The 5711-nt window shown below is 48.9% G+C and overlaps 1 pseudogene; it reads left to right on the top strand.

Moving 5' to 3' along the window:
• The first annotated feature begins 4889 nt into the window (after positions 1-4889).
• Positions 4890-5091, top strand: LOC139263548 (U2 spliceosomal RNA; annotated as a pseudogene).
• The last annotated feature ends 620 nt before the right edge of the window (positions 5092-5711 follow it).

Genomic DNA, 5711 nt, shown 5'->3' with positions numbered 1-5711 from the left:
CCGTGGGAAGGGGAGGGGTTGCTGGCGGTGATTGCGGAGCGGACCAGGGAGTGGTGGAGGGAGCAGTTCCTTCGGAATGCTGAGAGGGGAGGGGAAGATGTGTTTTGTGGTGGCATCACGCTGGAGGTGGCGAACAGTGCGGTGGATGATGGGTTGAACGTGGAGGCTGGTGGGGTGGAAGGTGAGGACAAAGGGGAACCCTATCCTGGTTCTGGGTAGGGAGGGTAAGGGGTGAGGGCAGAAGTGTTGGATATGGGACTGACACAGTTGAGGATCCTGTCATTCGCGGTGGACAGGAAAAAGGAGGATATATCGGGAGTGTTGGTATAGAAGGTGGCATTGTCACAACAGAGGCAACGGAGGCAGAGAATCTGGGATCATTGTGTAGAGTCTTTAATGGGTGCAGGGTGGGAGGAAATGCAGTCAAGGTAGCTGTGGGAGTCAGTGGGCTTATAATGGACACTGGTCGATAGCCTATCTTTCGATTAGGCCTTCCGATTCAACATCGAGTTCAACAATTTCTGATTATAACCACTCCTCCTAGTTTTTCAGACAGCAGCTATTGGCACTGATTCTGCTGTTGCCATTGGACCCTCTTTACTGGTCCCATGACCAACCCCTTTTGTCTTCCAACATTATCCCTTTGGTCATTTAATCGAGAGCAGCGGCGAGCGTGGACCTGGTCGGAGATGGAGCGGAGACCGGGGGAATAAAGACTGGAGGAGAGAGCGACCCAAATTCACCAAGAGGACCCAGGAGTGACATCACAGGATAGCTGGTAACTGATTGGTTGGTAAAGGTCACACTGGTTTTTTTTTTGCTCTTCAAGTTAGGGGCCGGGTTTAAATAGATGGTTAGGGATTAAGGTGAAGCTTGGAGATTAGTAACTGTTAATACTATATTAAATTAATAACTGTAATACTATATTGTATTAATAACTTGAAATAGATGCATCTTCGTCTTAAGTTTCTGTAAAGTTAGTTAATAGTCGAATAAATGAAGGCAGCTTGGTCCAGCAGAATGCACTTCCTGTGCCCTGTGGGAACTCTAGGATGCTTGACATGTCCTGGACAACACGTGTGCAGGAGGTGTCGTCAGTTGGAGGGGCTCAAGCTCCGGGTTTTGGATCTTGAGCAGCAGCTGACGTCACTGCGGTGAACCCACGAGGCTGAGAGATACGTGGACTAACATGATTCAGGAGTTGGTCACCCAGCAGCTAAGGAGTGCGCAGACAGAGAGGGAATGGATGACTGCCAGACAGAAGAGGAGGACCAGGCAGGTAGTGCAGGGGTACCCCGAGTGCATCTCGCTCTCCCACCAGTACTCTGCTCCGAGTAATGGTGAGAGCAGTGGTCCCTCTGAGGGGTGCAGCCAGAGCCAAGTCCATGCCACCACAGGTGGCTCAGCTGTACAGGGGGGAGGGGGAGGAGGAACATAGGGAAAGCAATAGTGAAAGGGGATTCGATATTTAGGGGAGCAGACAGGCATTTCTACGGCCACAGATGTGACTCCAGGATGGTACGTTGCCTCCCTGGTGCCAGGGTCAAGGATGTCACTGAGCGGCTGCAGGGCATTCTAAGGGGGGGGGGAGGGTGAACTGCCAGAGGTGTGGTCCATATTGGTACCAACGTCATGGGTTAAAAAAAGGGATGAGGTCCTGCAGGCAGACTTTTTGGATACTTGGAAAGAGATTAAAAAGCAGGAGCTCAAAAGTTGTAATCTCTGGATTACTCTTAAAACCGACCTCTTTGACCAAGCTGTTGGTCAGCTGCCGTAATTGCTTCTTATCCGGCTCGGTGTCAAATTTATTTTTTCATCTTATAACACTCCTGTGAAGTGTCTTGGGATGTTCCACTATGTTAAAGGCGCTATATGAATACAAGTTCTTGTTATTGTTAATGAGACATTAAAGGATATGGGCCAAAGGCGGGTATATGGAGTTAGGCCGCAGATCAGCCACGATCTCATTAAATGGCGGAACAGGCTCGAGGGGCTGAATGACCCCCTCCTGTTCCTATGTTCCTACCATTGCCCTGGAGTCGGCAGGGATTGAAGATTAAATCTCCTGGACACTGCCGCGAGCAACTCCCGGGAGAAAAATCATAGGGCGCATTAATGGTATGTTTTTTTAAAGCAATTTCTTTGAAGACTTTTGTTATAAAGATATAGGAGTTGGGGGAAAGAAAGCCGTTTGACCGAGTATCAAGATTCATCCAATCAGGGTGAGGAAGAGTCAGTTTATTTCCTGATTGGCTGTGGGAAGGCGGGGCGCTGTGAGGATGGAGGTGTCGGCTGACCAATGGCGGGAGAGCAGGGGCCGGGCGGTCACCTGATGAAACCTCCAGGAATATGGCCATCCAGAGTGGGCAACCCCTCAGCTAGCGGGTGCAGCAAATATAAGCAAACATACGTGGATGGAATTGGCCGTGGCCCCTTCGCGCGTATTCCTGCAGCGGGGATATTGTTGAGCGATTCAACAGGCCCAAGCTCAGGAACAGGATTGGATTGTGATATGAAACCAATGCTCTGGTTTTCTCTCCGCGGGAAACTGAGGATCCCAGAAAGACAAGGAGTTCTCTCATTGTTTCTCATTCTACGTTACTCCTTGTTCTCCCTTAATCTATCACCCCAAGTGAATTAACTGGAGAGTCATCCTGTTTTTGTTGGCATAAACTGCCAGCGGTAGGTTAGAAATAAAGAAAGATGTGGATTTGTATAGCGCCTTTCATGACCACCAGCCATCTCAAAGTGCTTTACAGCCAATGAAATATGTTTGAAGTGTAGTTACTGTTGTAATGCAGGAAACGCGGCAGCCAACTTGCGCACAGCAAACTCCCACAAACATCTTTCATCCAAAAGACGGCACCTCCGGCAGTGCAGCACTCACTCAGTACTGCACTGCTGTGTCAGCCTCGATTTTTCACGTCTCTGGAGTGGGACTTGAACCCACAATCTTCTGACTCAGAGGCGAGTGTGCTATCCACTGAGCCACGGCTGACACTGTGAGTTGGGTTATCCTCCCTTTCCTTCGCAACATGGCTACATTTCAATAAAGGATCTGTGCCAGTTTCTGTGGATCGGAAGTGTTATGTGTTAAGTCTTGAATAAAGAGTCAGACAAGATACTGTAAGCTCAAAGTAAGTGTGACCATAGTCCTTTATTACAGATCTCAGAGTGCCTCTCCAGCCTGTGAAGCCGCCTTACATACAGGTGCTCCCAAGGGATTGTGGGATTCCTTGAGACTCCAGGGGATAAACCCTCTGGTGGTTAGACATGGTAATTACAGGTTTACATACATAACAACACTCCCCCCTCCCCGCAATATCAATAGTGTAACTATTTACAATGTGAGTCGATCTGGGGCCTTCCTTTCCCTGGCTGATCTTCTCGGTGCAAATGCTGGTGTTGGTGAGTTGTTTGTTGGGCCTTCGCTGGGCTGCTGCACAGCTGGCCTTGCTGGATTGCTGTGGGTGGTGAGTCTTGCTGGGCTGCTGCAGGTGATGGGTTCTGCTTCGTGGTCAACCGCTGGGTTGGTTGCCACATGTGTGTGTGTTGGATGGTCGAAAAAGATAGAGTCTATTGTGGGTTGTCCGTAAATCTGAGTTTGGTTTGGTCCAAGTGTATTCTGCAGGTGAGTCCATTTGAGAGTTTGACGACAAACACCCTACTCCCCTCTTTGGCCAAAACAGTGCCAGCAATCCACTTGGGACCTTGTCCTTAGTTCAAACAAATACAGGATCATTTACTTCAATTTCGCATGACACATTTGCGTGATCATGATATGTATTCTGTTGAAGCCGCCTGCTCTCTATCTGTTCGTGTAGATCAGGACTAACGAGAGCTTTGTCTTAAGTGCCCTTTTCATGAGCAGTTCAGCGGAGGGACCCCGGTGAATGAGTGGGGTCTTGTGCGGTAACTAAGCAGGACTCGGGATAAGCGAGTCTGCAGTGAGCCTTCAGTTACCCTTTTCAAGCTCTGCTTGATTGTTTGAACTGCCCGTTCTGCCTGACCCTTAGACGCTGGCTTAAACGGGGCAGATGTGACATGTTTGACCCCATTGCGGGTCATGAATTCCTTGAATTCGGCACTGGTAAAGCACGGCCCATTGTCATTTACAAGGACATCAGGCAGGCCGTGTGTGGCAAACATGGCCCGTAGGCTTTCAATTTGGGCAGCGGACATGCTTGCCCACATTATCACACATTCAATCCATTTGGAGTATGCATCTACAACCACTAAAAAACATTTTCCCCAAGAATGGGCCTGCATAGTCGACATGAACCCTAGACCACGGTTTGGAGGGCCAGGACCATAAACTTAGTGGTGCCTCCCTGGGTGCATTGCTTAACTGGGAGCATGTATTACATTTGTGCACACAGGACTAAGTCTGCATCGATACCAGGCCACCACACGAGGGATCTGGCTATCGCTTTCATCATTATAATGCCTGGGTGGGTACTGTGGAGATCAATAATGAAAGTGTCCCTGCCTTTTTTGGCACAACTACTCGATTGCCCCATAGGAGGCAGTCTGCCTGTATAGACATTTCATCTTTGCGCCGCTGGTACAGCTTTATTTCTTCCTGCATCTCTAACAGGATATTAGACCAACTCCCGTGGAGCACACAGCTTTTTTTACTAAGGACAGTAAGGGGTCCTGGCTCATCCAGGTTCTAATCTGTCGGGCAGTAACAGGTAATTGCTCACTCTCGAATGCTTCCATTACCATAACTAAATCTGCCGGTTGTGTCATCTCCACCCCGGTGATGGGCAATGGTAGCCTACTGAGAGCATCGGCACAGTTTTCTGTGCCTGGCCTGTGGCAGCTGGCATAGTTGTAATAGGAGGTGTGTGTGGGGTATACATCCACCTACATGACACGAACCTGGTATCGCTTCTCGGCCTTTTGGCTAAGATCATGCGTAACTGACCTGACAGGGGAGTAACCACCATAACCCCAAGGTGGTTCTCCCTGGATCAGGAAGGTATATGCTTGCTTTTTTGGAAATAGGAGGTGGGTGGGGGGCCTGACCCATTCACCTCCATGGCACGAACCTGGTATTACAGTACTTCCAGGAACGGTGCAGTGGCTCTAGGCCTTTTGGCTAAGAGCATTGGCGCAGAGTGATCCTTGGCGTGTGCAAGGTGACCTCTGGCGTTTGTGATTTGACAAAGAATTGGAACGATTGGCTACGAATTTCAAAAAAAAAAAAAACCGTGAGCGCCCTTCTCTGGATGTAGGCCGATGCATTCGTATTTATCCCCTTATTTTCAGAAAAGAGTGATATAAGCGGCTTATGGCCGGTTTCCAATTCAAATTTGAGCCTGAACAGATGTTGATGCATTTTCTTTACCCCGTAAACACACGCTAAACATAGAAACATAGAAACATAGAAAATAGGTGCAGGAGTAGGCCATTCGGCCCTTCGAGCCTGCACCGTCATTCAATGAGTTCATGGCTGAACATGCAACTTCAGTACCCCATTCCTGCTTTCTCACCATACCCCTTGATCCCTCTAGTAGTAAGGACTATATCTAACTCCTTTTTGAATATATTTAGTGAATTGGCCTCAACAACTTTCTGTGGTAGAGAATTCCACAGGTTCACCACTCTCTGGGTGAAGAAGTTTCTCCTCATCTCGGTCCTAAATGGCTTACCCCTTATCCTCAGACTGTGACCCCTGGTTCTGGACTTCCCCAACATTGGGAACA

Source organism: Pristiophorus japonicus, chromosome 4 (genome assembly GCF_044704955.1).
Source record: "Pristiophorus japonicus isolate sPriJap1 chromosome 4, sPriJap1.hap1, whole genome shotgun sequence".
Classification (NCBI taxonomy): domain Eukaryota; kingdom Metazoa; phylum Chordata; class Chondrichthyes; family Pristiophoridae; genus Pristiophorus; species Pristiophorus japonicus.
This window is presented reverse-complemented; position numbering and strand designations above follow the sequence as displayed.